The sequence below is a fragment of the Pieris napi genome, chromosome 21 (assembly GCF_905475465.1).
Source record: "Pieris napi chromosome 21, ilPieNapi1.2, whole genome shotgun sequence".
NCBI lineage: Eukaryota > Metazoa > Arthropoda > Insecta > Lepidoptera > Pieridae > Pieris > Pieris napi.
Genome location: NC_062254.1, coordinates 4,277,066 through 4,289,439, shown reverse-complemented (window position 1 = coordinate 4,289,439; position 12,374 = coordinate 4,277,066). Strand labels below are relative to the sequence as shown.

The window sequence follows — 12,374 nt, the reverse complement described above, 5'->3', positions numbered from 1 at the left end:
ATACATGATTTTATTTTATTATTTTTTACATTAATGAAATTAAATACTATACGTATTTAGTTTTTTACTATTGACGCTTAAAACATTGCATGGAAAACTAAAACTATATTTATTATAAAACACAACTTTATTCGGAATAATCAAATTCAGAATCCAAAAAATCAATAAAACAAAGTTTAGGCTGTTTACTATTCTGAAAAAATATTAATAGAAATAAAACTGAGCAATTGCATGAAGTATCAAGACAATAAATCATACTAACCTAAGAAATTCAATGAAATTCTGTGTTGCCAACGGAAAGTTTTCAAATAATTCAATTATCTTCTTTCATTAGCCAGACTCTAAACACTATGTTATATTAACTATAAGCGATGTATTTTTAGATGAATTTAGTCAGTTTTGAATAATAATTATTTGAATTATAATATTGCGATTATAATTTTTAATAATTCGCGGAAGTGTTTGTTTCTGAACTTATCACTATCGCACAAAAGAAGTTAAAGATAGCGACTTCATTATAAGATGCTGATTTATCTTTGTGAATCGATTTCTGTATAATTGGAAACTAGGATTTTATCTTATTACTACCATTTACAGGTCAACTGGTTAATTATAAATAGCAAAACATTTTAAATTCATATTACTTAACATTATAAAAGCAATAAAATGATAAATTAATTGCGAGTTTTTTGCTTCGTTCTGTTGAATTCTCATTTGCAATGTAAGCACTTGTTACATTCAACAGGACAAAGAAAATTTGGCACAGATTGTGCAACGTTGTGGTAACTAGCAACATTGGGAACATACAGCTTTATCAGCGGAAAATTAATTACACCGTATGTGTTGCCAGATACATTTCATTATTTATCGCATTTAAAGCACGTATAATTTAATTATGGAGACACATTGTGTATCGCTTTAGATTCCTTTAATTATTACACTACCCACACAGACACAGAGCCACCGAGCTCTGTGTGTAATATAAATTAACCCATTCGCCACTGTTTTCTTTAATATCCAGAATGGATCTAGATCAACACAAAAATACACTTCGATCATAAATGTGACGACTCCGAGATGATTGGGTAATTTAATGATGGTTGGAACTGCGCATCTCTTCACATATTTAGATAAAAATATAATAAATAGGCACGATAACAATAGCTTACGCTCTTCCGAAAACTATATCCTTGAAATCCCGTGTCATAACTCCTCCTTTCTTGGCGAATCCTTTAAGGTCTCTGCAGTTAAGCTATGGAACTCACTTCCACTTCCAGTCCCTATTCGCTTAGCTCCTTCTCTATCTTCCTTTAAATTTCTTCTGTACAAACATTACCTGTCCACATCGTATCCCTAACTTTAATAATACCTACTAACCGACGTGAGACTGATCTTAAATTAAATTAAAATGATTCATGTGCACTATTTTAATATTATTAGTATAATTTTTTTTTAATGTATCCATTATTAGTTTAGTTTGTTTTCTTTTTTTGTTCCTGTTTAGTTTCTTTTTCTTTACAAGTATATGTAATACATGTGTTTTTGCACTTTTTGCCTACCTTATGTAATTTAATACATTTTCTTTTTTTCTTTTCTTACAGTGGTTGCCTGGAAGAGTTCGCTCGAAAGCGATAAGGCCGCCAGTTGCCTTTCCTTTACTTGTAATTTTGTAAAATTTTTATATCATAAAGCAACAGAGTGTAAATAAATAAATAAAAATAAATAGATAATTGGTTTGGCCCATAATCAACTAGGTATGTCCACCATATTAAGACGCGGTCGGTAAAAGGGATCCTTCGCGAGTTTTCCAAGGTTAAAAGTAAATTTATATTAAAAAATAAACATTAGGTAGCAAAGTATTCCAATGTGGAATTCTTTTGTAAAGGCTCATACAAAGTAAAGATAAAATCAAAACAAAATTATTCTGGTTTCATACATTTACAACAGAAATGATTATAGAATCAGTTCCTGCGTATAATCTATGTACATAGGTATAGGTACCTTAAGATTAAATCTGTGAGTAAAATTTATGCAAATATCGACTCCTGGTTTATTTCCATACTCAAAACGTTTATCATAACATCGAATGTCGAGATATACGAATATAAAACCGAATACTTAGTGGAAACTGAGTTACCTTATTATTAAGTATTTCTTCGTTGAATTTAAAGATAAAATACTAGCTGATCTGGTACAACGGTTATTGGTTTATTAGATGGTTATTTCTTGGAAATATTTTTTTAGTTCAATAAAACCAACTATCTACTATAATTAAAAATAAGGGTTGATCGTAGAGGGGTGAAAATTAAGGGTTGTATGTATTTTTAATGCTATATCATAAAAACAAAAAAATATTTAAAAGTTAAAATTTTTTTTAGGAGTTATACCCTTAACATTTAGGGGGATGAAAAATAGATGTTGTCCGATTCTCAGACATACCCAATATGCACAAAAAATTTCATGAGAATCGGTCAAGCCGTTTCGGAGAAGTTCAACTACAAACACTGCGACACGAGAATTTTAAATATTAGATATATCGTCGTCGTCCTATAAATCCGGCAGATTAACTAACTATTGTTTTATTGTACATATAATATCGACGACATTGTTAAGTATCAAAAGATAAACTACCTACCGAAATTACTTACCACTACAGTAACTTCTAAGAGTTTAATATAGAAAAATCGAAAATGCCTTTTGCCCTTGAAGTCGAAGATACATCGCTTAATAAGGATTGCTAAACTCAGACCACAAAAGCTTTGAAAATTTGGACAATAATGACACTATTATTTAAGTCACGATAACACAAAACGTGAACAAAGAACAATGAATTAGTTCTGCCTCAATATGGTATACATCTTATAAGGTCGGAATTCTTTACCGAAGAAAGGTGCTCGCATAAATTAACCAGAAGAAATATGCGTGGCACTTAAATCAGAAGTTTGTTTCTTTTAACTGTTTTAGACCGCGTTCAAGGTCTCTTAAAAAGTCTCCGAGTATTTGGTACTGTCTAACATTTGCTTTCTTGGCATTGAGCATGAGAAAAAGATATAATGATTATTTATTTATTTGCTCATCAGTATTCCTACGGCTACTCATTAAACAATTACATTATACACAAAAGCCAAAAACGGAATACATAAATAACAACAGTTTTTACCTATTTAAAATATATTTATAATAAATTCTAAGATCATTATAATATATATTTAATATAAAGGATTTTTTATATGAATTTTTAATTTTTTTTGTTACATTAAATATATCTATCTGCTAGTAATTTGTGTTATAATCTGAAGGTTATACGAAACATGACTGAGTTACGTAAATAGTTTATATTAGACCAAGGAATTTGAAATAGTTGGGTTTGCCCAGTATTGTTTGAAGAAGGGAAGTGAAATAGTAAAAGCGACAATAAGTCAGGGCAGTCACTTAGCCCTTGCAAATAGTGTGTAAAAACATCAGGTCGTTTACGTCTACATTCCAGGGAATTAATACCAAAGTACTTGCAGGAATCTATATAGCTTCTATACTTTCGGAAATCCTTAAAACTTAAAAACTTTTTTTGAATGTTCTGTATTCAATGTAATTCTTGTAGATTGTGTTAATATACATAATTCATATAAGGCTTGCATCTGCATTATCAATGTCTTTTGTTTACGAGTATTCTACACTTTTAAACGCGATCTTATTACATCATTTATACGGAAGGTAAGTTCTGACATTACACCATTAAACTGTTTTTCTGTGCTTAAAAGGTTACAAGCATATTTCATTGGTATTGCTTTTAATTGATAAGTCAAGCGACAATGAAAAGATAAAAGCCTTTTAATTCAAACCAAGCTACTGTCAGATAAAAATCAATACCTTTTTACTGCGCAAGAGCCGCTCGAATTATCGATAAAGCGCAAAATGTTTAAACCGAAGACTCGTTTTAATGGTCTCATACTCACTTAAAATATTCCGTTTGGGAATATTGTATGATATAGATGGAAGATAATGGAATAATCGCTTGCTTGAAACTTGAAAATGTATCAAGGTTGGATGTATACTGCGGATTTTGGGCTAATGTGTATTTTGGGAATGTTAGCATGTAGTGAGAGAAAGCTTCAGAAGTTATTATAAAAGTGGTCTATATTATTTTTATGACTTTAATCGTGTGTAGCTTCTGTCCGTTGCATTGCCGGCTTGGATTTCATATATTTTTATAAGAGTTTTGCGACTAATTTGTGTGTTGCATGTTTATTTATTTTTATATATAATGGGGGGGGGGGGGGAAACGAGCTTACGGGACGACTTACTTACCAAACAGGGTAGTCTTCGCAGCCCATAGATACCCATTTTAGTGGGTGAGTTGGCGGCCTTTGAGGGAGAAATACACTCGATTTTTAAACATTTGGATGCCGTATCTCTGAGGGACGACCCCCACCGGGAGTCGATTCCACAGTTCGCTAGTTCGCAAAAGAGACGCAAAAACGAAAGACCTCCAACCATCAAGATGATGTTGGTGAAATTTAGAGCTCGTACGGTGTTGAAAAGAGGCAGGAGGGATTAACCCAAACAATGTAAATTACGTGTTGTTCCCACGAGACTGTATGTGCATGCTCCTATTTCACCATGCCTCCTGTTGATAGAGGACAAATCTTTGTTTTAATTTGTTTTATTATTATTAATTAACTACGAATTACTTAAGATGTCATGTGGAACACGGTGTAATGGTTGCAGCTCCAAACAAACATTGTGTAAAACAAAAAACTTGGCGATTAAAACGAGTGGCGGAGGGTTTATTGCCAGTTCTTCTCTTCCGTTCTACGGCCTTGATTTGAGAACTGGCAGTAAATGGAAAGCTAGAAGTATTTAATATATATGTATATTTCTTTATTGACGTTCATAAGTGTACATTGAGTTACCTAAATGAATAAATCATTTTGATTTCATTTGAATTATATTTCATACGCCTAAACCATATTCAGGAATAACACTACTTATTGTTGAACTGTACAAAAATCCATTCACTTTATTTTTAAATATCTAATGATATACACGGTGAAGAATTTCCTATAGCCAGGGGTGTGAGACAGGGCGATCCTTTGTCCCCAAAACTCTTCTCAGCCATTTTGGAGAGTTTATTTAGAAATTTGGAATGGGATAAGGTCGGCATAAACATAAACGGCAGACAACTGAACCACCTAAGATTCGCAGACGATTTAGTGATCATTTCAGATAACGCAAAGACGCTTCAAACTATGCTGCAACAGCTGACAGAAGCAAGCAAGATAGTTGGGCTTTCTATGAACAAATCTAAAACGAAAATAATGACAAATAGAGAAACTATTATGATACAAATAGGAGGAGATGCTATCGAATATGTAGATCACTACGTATATTTAGGGCAAATAATATCATTTCATGACCAAATGGATCTTGAGATAAAAAGAAGAGTGTCTAGCGCCTGGAAGAGATTTTGGTCACTCAAGGAAGTACTTAAAAGTAAAGACTTCCCAATAGTAGCTAAGAAAAAGGTGTTCAATCTATGTATCCTACCATGTGTTACATACGGCTGCGAGACTTGGGCTTTATCTCAGAAACATCTTCTAAAGTTGAGAACATGCCAAAGAGGAATGGAAAGAAGAATGGTGGGTGTAACACTGAGACATCGAAAAAGAGCAGAAGAGATCAGATCAACGACCAAAGTAGAAGACATTATAAAGAAAATAAGGCAGTTGAAATGGCGCTGGACTGGGCACATGACGAGAGATAGCAGGTTGAAATGGACAAAAATAATTACAGAATGGCAACCACGTGATGGAAAAAGGAAAAGAGGAAGACCGACCAAGAGATGGGCAGACGATATTAAGATAATAGGAGGCACAACTTGGACAAGAAGAGCTAATAACAGAAAAGAATGGAAACAGCTGGAAGAGGCCTACGTGTCACAGGACACGCTGATCACCAAAAGCAGGTCATATGATGCATTAAATTAAGTTTTATTTTATTTATGTGTTAGAATTAAGTGTTTTTTTATGTAACTTAAATAATTGTTATTACATTGTATGGGTGTCAGCAATAAAGGCTAATCAATCAATCAATGATATACATGGTTCTGTTACCATAGATTTAAGCCACGGGGACAGAAGTGCAATCACATTAATAAAAGTATATACGAGTACACTAATGTTTAGCTAACCCTTTCCCTTTTGACAAGTTAAGTACATTGAGAAATAAATATACATAATTTACGAGTACATAATATTATTCAGGGTCAGGACCTTTGTTGATCATTTAGTTTAGCTAAGATTAAATATAACGCACACATTTTTATTTCTGAAATTATAATTGTAATATTTGAATAACGAACTTATATAAGTGTCTAATATTTCATTCAGGACCTTCAACATACCATCCGATTCGGCAGACAGTCCGAAAATAGATCTCTCTAAAAGTTAGAATCCCCGTCAGTCAAACCGCATGCAAGCTGATATTTTATTGAAACTTTTTGCTCATATTCCCTCCAGGCCTAGACTACATGACTACTTTAATCCATTAGCCTTACATGAAAAGTTAATATAAAGCAATAAAATAGCTACGGAGGGTGCAGCCCTGCACTTTGAAATATTCGGAAGAATTTTTGCCTTTTACTACTGTATTGCTTAGTTATATAGGGAACTAGATGCCTGGGACTTCGTCTCGCGTAGAATCAGTATATCGAGTAGCTTATATTAGCGTGGCGTAAAACTACTAAGGTAAACATTTCCATTATACATTACCGGTCTTACTAATAAAAAATCACTATACATGCGTTATGACAAGGTGATAGTAATTCAGTGAATAGAGCTTGTACAGGGCATAAACTCCTCTTTGACCAATAATCGATGTGTATTGGTTGAATAACAAAACGACCCTTATTTATTGTTACCCTGGCAACCCGCCGTGTTTGATTGACGTTTGATTTAATAATTTTGATACGACTCATAATTCTAATGTAAGTTGTATTTATTTTATCAACCAAAGCAATTATATACACATTTACTCAATATACTAATAACATTTTATTATTTGCAGCTAATAGAAACTCCAAAACCTCAGACAAAGAGGACTAGAATTTTACATAAAAAGCCGCGTTCTGCAGTACAAAAGTTAGAAGAGGTTAGTATCAATGTGATAGAGAAAGGACTATTTCATTCAAAATCCCTCAACGATCATACTTAAATTTTTTAGGCATCTCAAATAGTGGAAAGTGCCAAACTCCGCAACACGGTAGTGTTCCAGTGTTTCCAGGAAGAGCACGAAACAAAACAAAGGCAGATGGCTGAAACACATGAGCTCAAACAGAAGCGACTCGCCGAAGCTCACGAAAGGGCTAGACAGAAGCATCTTCTAAGGCTCAAATTGTTACAGCAGCAATTAAATAAATAATTATATACTTATAAAAAAAATAAAACCCCCGTTTTAAATGAAATATAACTTTTTATTTATTTCAAGTCCTTAACTATCCACACCTATGTAAATAAAACAGCCTTAAAAATATGTTTCAATAAAAGCAGCTCTAGCAGCTTGTCTAGCCAGATTGCTTGGGGGCGTCTAGGTTGGCCTTGGTTCTTCTGGTGCATTCTCAGTGTCATCAAACGTAACATCCAGGATGTGATCTTCTTTGATATTAATAGCAATATTGTGGAGGATTGCCAGTGCTACTATATATAATTTGGCATTTTCTAATGACACTGAGAAGCCATGAAGAAGACACCTAAATCGAAAACCCTCCACCTCTAGTACTCTTTTCGACATCAGCTCGCACTCTGTCACAGATCTTCATAACATACTTCTTTGAAAAGCGGTATTTTGTTTTGAAATCGCCATGCGAAAGTAATAACGGATTGCACCGAGTTTGGTATGTTCTTTGACTTTCCTTGGAGGCGGCAAATCTTCAATCGTATGTATTAGCTGCATATCAATATTATCTAAATCTTCTATTTGATCTATAAAATCTATTTTCAACAAACACAAATATCTACTAACTTAAATCTTTCCTTGAACTAAAAAGTCAAAAAATGCTGTCAAACGCGAAATCAGATGAAATTACGCAATTTTTGTCTTATTCACCCGTTAAACTAGGCCTCTGCGTTGTATAAGCATTGTACAAGTCTTCATACAAACCAGACACTTGTTATAACAGCAGTATACATCAACCTTGTCAATTCAGACATTATTAGTAACATTTTTCTTATAACAGGCTTATACGATGTGCATAAATCTTTATTAGTAAGACCGTACATGTGTAACTCTAGCGGTTTTGGCAGCGCACGCCAGAATAGCTCGCAGATCGTAGATTTTTCCTACTTACTTGATATTTTGGATAATTCACACAATATCTTTATAAATTGTAGCCAATGTGTTTTTCTGATGTATAAGCTATATTAATGCAAAGTTTCATTAAAATACAATCAGTAGTTTTTACGTGAAAGAGTAACAAACAGCCATCCATACTTACAAACTTTCGCGTTTATAATATTAGTAGGATGGTGATAGGATTTGTAACTCGCATGATATGTGGAGTTTATTTCATAAATAAATCAGAAGATTAGAAATATACTTGCTTAAAAAGTATGTGATAGATGCTCACAGTTAGACAGAACAAGACTATTATTTTAAAATCAAAGAAAGATCTACGTTTTTGGTCATAACAATAAAGAAAAGTAGCGATGTATTAAAACCAATTGAAAGACCATAGGCTGCGTTATTTATAGAGTTGAGTATAATTATTTCAAATTTAGAACAAAGATTCCAAAATTATTTGTAGAGTCTCGAATCAAAGTGTAACGAAGTGTAAGGGAGTGGTTGGCGAAGGCCGCAATTAGACGAAGCGTTTAATTACTGAAATTCGAGGTATCAACGAGGCTTCACTTCCCCTCTGACTTCATGGGATTTCTAAGCTTAAGGTTTTATGTCATAGGCGGAAGCGGGTACATTAATATTATAGATTATTATAGTCTATACTAATATTATGGAGAGTAAATATTCTAGAGTAATTTAGTAGTGACAAATAAAAAATATAAATTTTATTTGTTCCAGCCTACGCGCGATCGGATTCAGTAATAACTTTTTGAATAGTGTAAGTGTATTTATTAATTCGGTGATATCCTATTAAATGGTTTCTAGTGATAATTCGACTAAATACCTATAAAGAGTATAATATAGGTTTATACAAGGGGCTAAACCGTGCCTCCTTTAGGCTGCATTTCACTTAACATGAGGTGGAACTGTGTCCAGTTCTGTATATAAAAAAATACCAACCAAAAGTTTTAGGGATAAGGGCCAACTCAATATAATCGTATTATACCTCTTATTAAATAAAAATCGCTCCGCTTTTGACATTCTATAGTGTACCTAGCAACATCTAGGGCTGTCTGTAACTCGATATAAGTATTACCATCAAAGTAAATTGTCTCGAGGATAGGTTAAGCTTTAACAGCCAGGGTTGAACATTAAGTTGAATTATTCTCTCCGCCTCCATGACCCGGCCATTACAATTGCGTAGGTCAATATAAATGAACTGTGTTTTGGATATTATAATTTATATTCTCTATCCTGTATCTCTATTAGAGTTGCTTTGTTGTAAATACGTAAATTGTATAGAATTTAATTTAAAACCTTTTTAGGTCTGGGCCTCAGATTTCTGTCTGTTTCATGATCATTTGTCTAATAGGCAAGTAGGTGATCAGCCTCCTGTGCCTATGACGGTGTATACGTCGACTTTTTGGGTCTAAGGCAAGCTGGTTTCCTCACGATGTTTTCCTTCACCGTTCAATGCGCACATAGAAATGAATTCCATTGGTGCACCTACTTTAGGGATGAGGATCGCACGCTGAAGCCACTAGTCCAATACTGCTCGCTAGAATATATAGAATTTAATTACTTATTTAAATTAATGAATTAAACATGATCTGAAAAATCTTAAAGCACGTGCCATATTTGCCCATTTCACTCATGTTTACGGTTGAACATCCGCTCGAAGGCTGGAGTCGGAATAGGGAAGATAATATAAAACTAGTGGTAGCACATGCGCCTTAGCATTCTTCAATTTTAAAGTAATAAAGTTTATGTAAAATGAGTGAACTGAATTATTGTTAATCGAGTTATTAATGTTTAATTTCCTACACCTGATCTAGCCTTTATTATATAATAATATAACAGGATTTATCTGAAATTCATTCATAATTTCGAAATAATTAGACGTATGGTGTGGAGCGAACTAGCATTAAATCCCAAGTGAAATGACTTGCTAAAGTTGTTAACTATTTCTTATCTAGATGTAGGATGCCAGTTATGTAAGTGAATTTTCGAAACATTTCAGTGAAACTAACTCAGTTTGAAAGTACAAAACGTACATTTGATTTGATTTTACTGTTACATACATAAAAATTATAAACAAATAAATATAATTAGCAATCACTATTTTGTTTAATTGCTGTTTTGAATAGATGATACACCACAATTGATAGAGTAGTGTTGGCCTAGTGGCTTGAGCGTGGAATTCTCATATTTTAGGTTGTAGGTTCGATCCTGAGCTGTGTATCAAAGGAATTTTCGATGTGCACATTTAATACTCGCCCAGTATAGGAGAACAACGTGACGATACTGGGCATGCTTTAGACCCAAAAAGTTGACAGCGTGTGTCAGCCTCGCGTTTTCTCAGGCAAAGACGAAGGGTTGTCCCCTGGTTTTTTAATACATGAATGTTCACACAACACAGCGTTTTTTAAGGTAGTTTTTGCCGCACACTACCACTATGTGGAACCAGCTGCCTATTGAATTTCCAAACCAATTCCACTTAGGGTCCTTTACGAAAAGAGAGTATCATTTCTTAAAAGGCCAGTAACGCACTCGCGAATCCTCTAGCATTGAGGGCGGCGGTATCACTTGACATCAGATGAGCTTCCTGTCCGTTTGCCTTTGTTCTATAAAAAAAAAGAATTAATGGTCAGTAGTAAAAATTACGAAAATTTCCAAAATATAAATGCATAAACGCACTAGATAGTGAGTGATTACTAATACAAAGATTCATGATGATTACAGCCGGGTGTTATAATAAAATTGTTGCTCAATTATGTTACATATTATTTTTCATATAAGCCTTCGATTAACCTCGATAAACTTTTTAATAGTGATCGAATTTCGTTCATATCGCTGTAATTTTAATACAGATAGAATAAACACGAAATTGCTTTAATAAACGCCGATCGGTGTCGGGAACGAAACCTATTATTAGTTGATCTTTTATGACCATTTCGAGTAGACAGAATAACTACAGCATAAAATATGATTTATTTTACATAGTGGGAAGGTGCTATATATTTTATTGCAAAGATAAAAATGGTCTACAAAGTTGTTCGAAGCACCAAAATACCTTGGGGACGGATTTTATTTCCTTTTTTTTCGACATTTAATAACTTATCTATGGTCGCGGGTAACGTAGGTTCCTACTAATAGATAGCGGTCGATACAGTATCCCCATTTTCAAACAAATTTTAAAGTATCATAGACAATTTTAATAATTTGTTTTTATGCCTTAAAACGAGTCGTTATATAAATCATTGAGTAAAATAAAAATTATAAAAATAATTTAGAAAAATTAAACCGACAACATAACTGTCAAGTTAACCGAAATTTAAACATTTTCTTTAATAGAACATGGGACAGGCTCACCTGGCGCCAGAGGGCTCGCGAGTGCGTTGCCGACCTTTTCAGAATGGGTACGCTCTTTTCTTGAAGGACCCTAAGTCGAATTGGTTCGGAAATACTTCAGTTGCAGCTGATTCCACATAGTGGTGGTGTGCGGCAAAAACTGCCTCAAAAAACTTTTAGTTTCCGAGCAATTTGTGGACAAACAACGCAAGTTAACACAGAAGCTTTAAGGAACTTAAATGTTGTCCAATTCTAACAATAACACATCAATATGGGTCAAACTGTTTTGGAGTCAGTTAAAAATAGTATATAGTTCTGTCACAATTTCTTACAAAACTTGTCTTAAGATTTGTTTAATTGTATAATAATATCGTTTCATTTAACGTAATATACGTTATAAATGCACCACCGAACGATGTTATTATTGAACGATGATGATTATTTTATTTTCATTCTCTTTTAAACAAAGTTATCTATAGTCGCTGTATATCTTAAGATTCTTTCGAATAAGGATAGTAACTCTTATTTTATCAGCCATATTGAGATGGTACAGTAACAAATTACCGCTTTAAGAGATATAGCTGTAGCCGCCCGTTATCTAGGCGACGCCCACGCGCTTTACGACCTACTATTATCAGTTACAACGTTTTGCTGAAAATAAATTACTCAATTCTAAAGAATTTTGATAATTC

The 12,374-nt window shown here is 33.5% G+C and overlaps 1 long non-coding RNA gene across 2 annotated transcripts; it reads left to right on the top strand.

The window, feature by feature from the left end:
* The first annotated feature begins 6,765 nt into the window (after positions 1-6,765).
* Positions 6,766-7,459, top strand: LOC125060487. 2 transcript variants are annotated; one of them, XR_007118869.1, is made up of 3 exons: positions 6,766-6,982; positions 7,063-7,146; positions 7,219-7,459. It is a non-coding gene; the product is annotated as an uncharacterized LOC125060487 (long non-coding RNA). The 2 variants fall into 2 exon arrangements; XR_007118868.1 differs by having other exon boundaries at positions 6,766-7,146.
* Positions 7,460-12,374: the final 4,915 nt, after the last annotated feature.